The 10144-nt window shown below is 47.6% G+C and overlaps 1 long non-coding RNA gene across 1 annotated transcript in view; it reads right to left on the bottom strand.

Moving 5' to 3' along the window:
• Positions 1 to 841, bottom strand: part of LOC115273061 — a 1189-nt gene extending 348 nt beyond the window's left edge. Inside the window, exon 1 of the long non-coding RNA XR_003900642.1 lies at positions 589 to 841. This is a non-coding gene — a long non-coding RNA (uncharacterized LOC115273061). The remainder of the gene's footprint in view (positions 1 to 588) is intronic.
• Between the last annotated feature and the right edge of the window lie 9303 nt (positions 842 to 10144).

Here is a 10144-nt window from a genome sequence, read left to right as displayed (position 1 = left end):
GAGTCCCACAGCCGACTGGTACGTCTGTCTGCCTGGAAGCAAATAACCCAATCCAGGAACCAGATGCCCAGCCAGAAGGAGGGAAGCAGGAGCAGGTAGGAGCAGATGAAAACACGGCCCTTCCTTACCTCTGTTCTTCAATTCTGATCTCTCTTGTGCTCTCAAAACCCAGTTCTTTCCTGGCAATGCCTATGTGTTGAGCACTTAGGGCAAACATGCCTACCACAGACCAAACACCTGCTTCAGCTCCTGACCACACACCAGTTCTCACTCCCCTGGCTGCTCTTTGAGGAAGGTATTGATGATTCCCTAGTTTGTAAACAGGGAAAACAGGCTCAGAAAGAAGGGATGCAGGGAAGTGTGAGGTCAGGGATTGTAAATGTATAGTGATATCAACTGGGAATTCTTGACAAAGAATTATGAAGTGTTGTGCACAGGATCTAACAATCAGAGAGTCATGAAGTCCAGGAGCCCAGACTCACAGGTCACCACTATAATACACACACACACCCCCATCCTTGAAACACACCACAGATAAAATATCTCTCTCTGGCCCTCTCCCATCTGTTTAGGCCTCTCCTCTCTCACCTGGGGTCTTGGTCCAAGCTTCTCTCTGGTCTCTCCTCTTCCCCAACTTCCAAGCAGCAGCCAAGCCACCTTTCCAAATTCTAAGCACACCGTGCCACTCTTTCCCTTAAAGCCCTTTATGAGCTCCCCTTTGCCCTCAGGATAAAGTTCAAACTTCTTGACATGGTTTACTAGGTCCTCTGTCACCAGGCCATAGTCTCTTGCCACTCTGCCACTCTCCAGCACCCCTCCACCAACTCTATACCGACCTCATCTTACCAGATATGCCACTCTCTCTGCCTTTTCCTAACCCCTGGACCTTTGCACTTGCTGTTCCCTCCACTTGGACCACAACATGCACCAGCCCCCACTTCTCTGGTTAGGATTTTCCCTCTCTCTTCCCGTCTCTTCTGGGAAGCCATTCCTGCTCACACCCCTCTCAAAGAGGCTGGATTGTGCTTCCTTCTCCACTTCCAGCGCCCGCCCCCCGGCTCCAGTTCTTATACCTACCCACATGGAGGCTCACTATTTATCACATATTCCCATGTGCTTACCTGTGTTCCCATCAGCCACATGAGCTACAGGAAGGCAGAAACAAGGATCATGTTTCCTCTACTGAACCTGTAGCTCCCAGAGTGTGCAGAGAAGACTTGCTGAACAAAGACATGTATTGTTACATAAATCATAATGTGTTAGAATCACAGAATCACAAAATTTGAGAATCATGGATTTGGTGAAATAAAAACCTGAAACCTCAGAATCACATAATCATCAATTTAGAGAGTGTTAGAAATGTAAACTGAGAATCCCTGAAGCAGGATCACAAGCCTAGAAGAATCCTTGTACAGGCCGCTCATCTAAGACTGTTAGTGGATTAGGAAAGTCCTACTAGTGCTCTTCTATGTATTTAATTCCTATTTTTCCCGATATTTTTATAGGTAGATATATTTTATAGTATTACAGTAATGTCTTTCACATGATGATTTTTATAATATGTCCTTCTATCATATGTAGTAAGCTCCCAACTTATCTATCAGCTAATATTTATTGTGTACACAACGTACAGATCCAGTGCTGGCTGTTGTATTTTATCTATGGCTACACAACAAATTATCCTGATTTAAAAAAATAACAATTTATTATCTCATAGTTTTTATGTGGTAGGATTTCAGGAGTGGCTAGCTGGATGGTTTGGCTTAGGGTCTTTTATGAGGTTGTAGTCAGAACGTCCACCAAGGCCATGGTCACCCGAAGGCTTCACTGTGACTGGAAGATCCACTGTCAAGATGGCTTATCCACGTTGCTAGCAGTTGACAGGAGGCTTTAGCTCCTCTCCATGTGGACCCACTTGAATGTCCTCACAACATGGCTGCTGACTTTCTCAAAGCAAGGGATCCAAGATGGCAAAATGGAAGTTATAATGCCTTTTTTAACCTGGCCTTGAAAGTCACCCTCCTTCATTTGCACCGTATCCTGGTGATTACACAGAGTAACCCTATTCAGTTTGGGAGAAGACCTGACACTATGTGAATACCAGGAAGTAGGGCTCATTGGAGGCCATCTTGGAGACTGGTTACCATAGTAGTCTGTGCTCTTAGAGTTAACTGTCTAGGGGGAAGGGTAGAGGAAGACAATAAATCAGTATGCAAATAAATAGATACTTTCAGACAGTTGTAAGCATAATGAAGGAAATCACACAAGACAGTAAATTAAAGTAGGGGACAGCAAACGATGGTCATTGGCCAAATCTAACTGCCACCTGCTTTTGTAAATAAAGTTTTATTGGAATGCAGTCATGCCCATTCACTTACATATTGTTTATAGCTGCTTTCACACCATACCAGATTTAAGCAGTTGCAACAGAGACACTGCAAAGACTTGTACACTTAGTGAAGTTGGTCAGGGAAGGCCTCTTCGAAAGGTGACATTTGACCAGAGAATCATTAGAAGGAAGCAGCTAGGGGAAGAGCTGGGGAAAGAGTGAGTGTTCCAGAAAAAAAGGGACATCAGGGTAAAGCCCATGCAGTGAGAACAGGTTTGGGTTGTTGAGGAGTAAGGAGGAGACAAAGGGGGCTGGAATCAAGTGACTGAGGGGCAGAGTGGTAGGAGATGATTTTGGAGGGCTGATCAGGGGTCATGTTATGTAGGGCCTAAGGGCCCCAGTAAAGGGTTTGAATTTTGTTCTAGGGATGGTGGAAAGCCATTGAAGGGTCTTAAGAGGAAAAAGTAGGATCTGGCAGGGACGGAAGAGGTGCCTGGTGTAGTTTGGCCCCATCGACTGAGCAAGACAGTGCTTCAAAGCACAGCTATCCCAGAACTTGTTGGGGATATTGTTCAGAACTTGGAAATCCTTCTTGTCATAATTGTTCTTTCTTTCAACCCACTTTGAGTCCCTTGTTCTCCCATCTCTGCTTGCTTTTTCTGGATCTAGGAAATCTGTGAGGTTGGAAAAAACACTGGATTTTGAGCCCTGGATTCCAGACTCTTTCCTGACCTGGACTTGTGTATGATTTTGAGAGAGTCAAGCAACCTCTCTGGGTCTTCGTTTCCTCATCTGTAAGACGAGGTGAGAGTCCAGTCTGCTTGGAGCAAGACCAAGTGATTAAAAGTGGGGTTGTGTTGAGCACACACACCACAGTCCTAGGGAAAGCCCAAGGTTAGGGTCATGGGCTTGACCAAGTTGAGGTTGCTGACTCGGGTAATGGGTCGCAGGGGCAGTTGGTCCACAGGGCAGGAGACTCCCTGCAAACTGTCTCCTGCTTGAATTTTGAACAACAGGGCAGCTTGCCACTTCCCAGAGCCCCTCGGGACAGCAGGCTGGCCTTGTTTGGCTGGGAGCAAGACCTTTGAGGGAAAAGAGAATATCAATGTCCATGACCAAGACAGCCTTGGGTACCAGGAGGATCACATGATCTGTGTCGGAAAGAATCCTGGCTCCACCACTTATTTGCCCTGGGCCCTGTGTCCTTGGTCTTCCACCTATGAAATGGGTAGAATCTAACCCAAGATGCTTCTGTTGTAAGAAGCACTGGCATTTGGTGTACCGCTAAGAAGGAAAACACACTGACAATTAAATTGTGACATAATGCTTCCTTATGACTTAGGATATTTATTTTATAATGAATAAACAGCTCAGAAACCTACTTCAACACTGTTTTACAAATCATGGCATCTTTGTGCATAAACATAAAGGAAAATATTAGTGAATAAATTAGAGAACTCCTAAAACTTCCTCACAGCACCCAGCTCATCTAAAATTTTTTTATGTTTATTTATTATTGATACAGAGAAAAAGAGAGCATGAGTGTGGGAGGGACAGAGAGAGAGGGAGACACAGAATCTGAAACAGGTTCCAGGCTCTGAGCTAGCTGTCAGCACAGAGCCCGACACAGGGCTCGAACCCACAAACCGTGAGATCATGACCTGGGCCGAAGTCAGGCACTTAACTGACTGAGCCACCCAGGCGCCCCTCAGCTCATCTAGATGACTTTGCCACCTAAAATCTTCCTCATCGGTAGGTTTTCACACAGTGTTGTCCTCCATACCATGAAAAGCTTGTATCACACGGTTCTTGAGAGAATGCCCCCCTGTGGTCTCTAGGATCTTCTTCCCACTGCTGTCTCCTATTCTGCAAGTTTGATGCTGGTGCTTTCTTGCTCTTATCAGAAGGCGTCAATAGAAGGTTTTCAGGAAAACACCAAAACCCAACTCTCTTCCTCAATGATCCTTAAATTGTCTGTGATGAACCCTACCTACAGGGTGTGTAGCTGTCCAGCCAGGCCACTGGAAGTAACGACCAGAACCAACCAGGTCACGAGTGCCATCTGATCTCGCCAACAGTGATTGCAGGATGCCACTGACTTACAGGCACATCCTAACCTCAGGGAAAAAAGGTGCTTCCTAGAAATATATCACAATATCTGCAACCTCCTGGGGTTTATGCAAGGGTAAAACGTGATAAGTGTGTGACGAGTCTTGACCACAGGCCCCATGTGCCCGGCTCGGCAGTGGCTGTCCCTTGGCATTGCTCAACTGTCCCAGGGCATCGCCCTCACAGGGCTGCACAGGTTTATGGCAACAATCACTGCCCCTGCCAGACGTGATCTCAAGCCATAAAGGCTTTTACGGTTTCACTCTCCCCCTGAGATAAGCCTGGGAGCCCTTCCCAAGGCCGGGGAGCAATTTCAGAGCCACAGGGGGAGGGGCTGGGCGTTGCACAAGTCGGGAAATGGAACAAGTTTTATGGCCCCAACTTCTCTAAAAAATACCGTGTTCTCATATCCGCAGCCTGAACCTGGTGGTAATGCCTCCAGCACCTGGAGCCCAGTGATACTTATTTGTTCATTCATTCATTCATTCATTCATTCAACAAGCAGAGAATTGACTGCAGAGTACACCGGTATGGATCTCATTTTGCCATGATTACATGCTCTGTATGGGCCCAGGGCAAGTCACTTCCTCTTGTCTGTGTAAGGACTGTTGATTTAACCTGCCTCCCAGCCTCACAGAGGTGATTCCATCAAACAATGAACTTGTCGGTGCACTTAGCCCGCAGTAGACCTGTCACCAACGTTGCTTGAATCGCTTTCCTTCACCAAGGACAGCGGAGTGCTCCAGAGCCCTGCATCCCTGCTGGCTACACTCCCTCTTCAAATGAGTTCCAGCAACTACTTGGGTTTTTTCCTTCCATTTTTTATATAAGGTATAATTTCCATATTACAAAACTTAACTCTCTCTCGTGTATCATTCTGCAAGTTTTGGCAAGCGTGTGCAGCCATGTAACTGTCACCAGAGTCGAGAAACAGAACTTTTCATCACTCGATCCCCTTCCGTTATGACCTTTTCTATTCATTCAACCCTCCACCCCAGCCCTTACCCCTGGCCACCACAGTACCCGACTCTAGAATTTTGTCTTTTCCAGAATATCATATAGATGGGACTCTATCGGGTGTAGCCTTTGGGGTCTGACTTCTTACATTCAGAATGATGCATTTGAGATCCAGTTTGTTTGGATAGGCAATTTGCTCCTTTTTCTTACTGAGCAATATTCCCAATTGGCTTTTAAATTACATCTATGCGGGGCATCTGAGTGGCTTGGTCAGTTAGGCATCTGACTTTGACTCACTCAGGTCAAGATCCCACAGCTCGTGGGTTCGAGTCCCATGTCAGGCTCTATGCTGACAGCTCAGAGCCTGGAATCTGCTTTGGATTTTGTCTCTCCCTCTCTCTCTCTGCCCCTCCCTTGCTTGTACTCTGTCTCTCAAAAATAAATAAATGCTAAAAAAAATTTTTTTTAAAGTAAATTACATCTATGCTTATGAGTTGAACTTCTCTGAGTTCAACTTTACCATGAGTTCCAGGCTTGTACATCCAATGATTTCTTGGATGTGTCATTGGCATCTCAAACAAAAGATCTCCAACAGAACTCTGCTTTCTAACCCAGACCTATGTCCCCCCAGTCTATAGTTCTCCAAATCTATAGCCCCCCCAATTCTAGAGACTCCTAAATCTGCAGTCCTAAATATAGAGTTCCCCCAAATCTATAGCCTCAAATCTACAGCTCCCCAAATTTATAGGCACTCAAATCTGTAGCCCCCCCAAATCTATAAACGTCCAGATTAAAGCTCCCTAAATCTACAATTCCCCCAAAGCTACAGCCCCCCCAAATCTACAGCCCCCCCAAACCTATAGCCCCCAACTCTACAGCTCCCCAAATCTCAGCCCCCCAGTCTTCCTCGTGTCAACGATCAGGACCACCAGCACCACAGCTACTTCTCTCATTTCCTTTGCACCCCACCCATCAGCGAGCTCTTGGCAGTGCTGTTTCCCCAAACCCCAATCTGGCCACGTCTCCCTGCCACCACCCGTATTCACCCTCAGGGCCACATGACACATTATTCCAGACTTAGTGGCTTGAAACAATGCTCATTTATTATCTCAGTGTCCAGTCATAAGTCTGGGCAAGGCATGACCGGGTTCTCTGCCCTAGGTCTTACACAGCCCAAATCAAGATTGCGTTCCCACCTGGGCCGAAGGCTCTGGGGAAGGATCCCCCTCCAGGCTCGTTCATGTTGTTGCCTGAATTCAGTTCCTCATGGTTGTAGCATCGAGGTCACCATTTTACCCCTGGCTGACAGCTGGGGGTCACTTTTACTTCTAGAGTCTGTCTGCATTCCTTGCCATGGGGCCCCCTGCACCTTCAAAGCCAGCATGGAGAACTCCCCCGCCTCAAATCCCTCTCATGCCTCTCATTTCATTTCCAGAAAGAGCACTGCTTTTTTTCAGGGCTCAGCAGTTGAGGGCAGGCCACCAAGGATAATCTCCCTATCATAAGGTCACCTCTATCACATCTGCAAAATCGCGTCACAGCAGCACCCAGATTAGTGTCTGATTGAATAATTGAGACATAGTGTGTATAGATCAGGGGGCAGGAGTCTTGGGGTCACCTTAGACTGCTCCCTAGCACCTTCTCTAGTCCAGGCTGCCATCCTCTGTCCCCCCACCCCTGGCACACAGCACCTCTGGACTTTTCTGCTTCCACTCTTGTTCCATGTTGTCTGTTCTCTACACAGCAGAGAATGACCCTTTAAGAACACAGTCAGGGACGCCTGGGTGGCTCAGCCCATTAAGTGTCCGATACTTGATTTTGGCTCAGGCCATGATCTCATTGTCCATGAGATAGAGCCCTGCGTTGGGCTCTGTGCTGACAGCATGGAGCCTACTTGAGATTCTCTCTCCCTTGCTCTGTGACCCTCCATGCTCATTCTCTTTCTCTCTCTCTCTCTAAATAAATATATAAACTTAAAACGAAAAAAGAACACAGATTGCACCACCGAACTATTAAAAAACTTCTAAGAGCTTTCCACTTTGATAAAACCCAAGATCTTTCTCATGGCCTGGAAGGCCCCCCTGGTCCTGCCCCTCCTGCCTCTCAGATGTCCCCTCCTACCCCTCTCCAGCCACCTGGACCTGTTTGCTCCTCCTCCAGTATGCTCTGCTTCTTCCCACCTGGGCTTTTATCCCTGCAGTCCCCAACCCCCACCCCGCACCCCCCACCCCTCCCAGGCTCTGTGTCCTCCACACAGAGTCCTCCAGACCTCAGTCCAGATTCACGTCTCAGGGAGGCCTTCCCTGCCCTCCTCCCCGCCCCCTGTCTCCTTCCCAGTCCTTCCAAATGACCCTGTTTCATTATTTTTATTTTATATTCCCATTTGCCCTTTACCTTGTTTTACTTTTCTTTTTTAATTTTGTTATAGAGAGTGAGAGAGAGAGAGAGAGAACACTAGCAGGGCAGAGGGGCCAAAGGAGAGAGAATCTTAAGTAGGCTCCATCCTCAACGTGGAGCCCAACATGGGGCTCAATCCCACAACCCTAGGATCATGACCTAAGCTAAAGTCAAGAGTTAGACTCCCAGCTGACTGAACCACCCAGGCGTCCCTACCTTGTTTTACTTTGAAAGGACTTAGCTGTTTGCTGTTTCACAGTCTGAGGCTCGACTATTTGAAATCACCTTCATGTACTTATTCACTCCGACTCTGGCTGCCTGCGCCCCCGCAGAAAGCTAACTCCACCAAGTTGGGCACTGTGTCTTCTCACCTGTGCACAGCACACAGCAGGCACCCACAAAATGTGTGTCAAGTGAATGAGTGGATGTGCAGTTTTGGGATTGGTTCCCTCCCCTCCATTGCTGCCACCACCATCTGTCACCTGGTCCCACCCATGAGTGTCTTCACCGGTCTCCTTACTCACACTCCTCCAATTTGTCCTCCGTGAAGCTACCAGAACGATCTTTAAAAATACAGATCTGGGGGCGTCTGGGTGGCTCAGTCGGTCAAGCGTCTGACTTCAGCTCAGGTCATGATCTCACAGCTTGCGAGTTCGAGCCCGGCATTGGGCTCTGTGCTGTCAATATGGATCCAGCTTCAAACCCTCTGTCCCTCTCTCTCTGCCCCTCCCCCACTCTTTCTCAAAAATAAATAAACAATTTTTAAAAATGCAGATCCAGCCACAGCCTTCCCCTGAGCTACAGCCTCCAGGGGCTTCCTACTTCCCCAGAAGCAATTCCAGTTGCCCAGGGTTTGAGGCTGCCATCACCTGGCACCTCTGAGCCATCAGAGAGTCAGTGGCATGCTGGGTGACTTTAAGGATACATAGTGACAACATGAACTGACATTGTCCCCAAAGCCTGTGTCTTTACCAGTCGTACTGACTTCCTTCTGAAGCCTTTATGGAAAAAGTCTCCGTTGGACAGCATATGACTCTAACGTCTCCCTAAATACTTGTCCGTTTCCTGTTCGAAGCAAGAACGGGGAGCTTCCCCTGGGTAATCCTATCCCGTTGCACGTGAGGAATGTCGCTTTCTTTTCCTTTGCAACCACCTCCTAGTTACGGCAAGTGATTCTGGTTCCTCATTTATACCACTGATCTGGGTAAAGAAAATGTTTACCAATTGATTTCAATACAAATATTCAGTAAGGGAATGTACGGGGTAGTCAGGTACGGGGAGGCTCAAGGTGGCGCGTGCAGTGACTGTGGGTTAGGAACCAGGTCCCTGTCCTCCCTCCCACCCACAGGTGCGCTTCCTGCTGCTGGCCCCACTTACTGCTCTGCTCTCTCTCCTCCACCTCGAATGCAGTTCTGTCTTTTCTCTGACTTCCTAGCCCCTGAACCCTCCTGTAAGAGAACACCGTCCCTTTCCCTGACCACAGCAATCCCTCCCTCCAATTACCATCTCACTGCCTGTCATCCTCCCTCCTTCGGGTCAAGGATGTTCTGGCACAAGACTATGCCCACTGACTGTTCCTGTGCCCACCATGCAGTGACTGAGTCATTAATGTCCTCTTTGATTTCATCACATTGGCCCCTGGTGTCAGACGACCAGCAGTTTGAATCTCCACTGTCCATCAGTCCCTTCCTCATTTATGAAACATAACAACAAAGTGCCCAATTCAGGGGGTTATTGTGAGGATTAAATTATGTCCAGCAAAGCCTGGCAAGAGGAAGAAGTCAAATGTTGTCCTTGGACTCAGGATTTGGGCTTTAGTTCCACTATCATCAAATAGCTTCTTACGATACTGGGATTCTGGCCCCTTAGATCACGTCTTGGAATTTACATATGACACCCCGATGCAAGAAATGTAGATCAAAGATGATCTGGGTTCTGTGAAAGATGAAATAGGGCATCCCCACCAATTTGGGGTGATGGGTGATTCATACTGCATGGAACTCACTTTGGATCCTCATGCAGCCTATCACTTTCCACTTCTCACCCCCACTCAGAGTTATGGGGCACTATTTGGAATAATGGGATAAGAAGATTTTGGGATCATGGCTTTGGAAGCAACCATTGTAGGAGGAGCCAGTTCCCAGTTCTCTGTGAGGTCACATGGGTTGGTGGAAGCCCCTCGGATTCAAGGTCTGTCTCCGCTGCTCACTAGCTGTGTGCCTTGGGCCTTAGGACAAGTTCCTTCCGCTCACCAGTCTTGGTTTCAGGAACTCTATACCCGAGATGATGGGGTTTTCTGTTTGTCACCCAAGCTGATGTTTTGCAACTGAAATGGAAATCAAACTTGAAGCT

The sequence above is a fragment of the Suricata suricatta genome, chromosome 12 (genome assembly GCF_006229205.1).
Source record: "Suricata suricatta isolate VVHF042 chromosome 12, meerkat_22Aug2017_6uvM2_HiC, whole genome shotgun sequence".
In the NCBI taxonomy this organism is placed as follows: domain Eukaryota; kingdom Metazoa; phylum Chordata; class Mammalia; order Carnivora; family Herpestidae; genus Suricata; species Suricata suricatta.
This window is presented reverse-complemented; position numbering and strand designations above follow the sequence as displayed.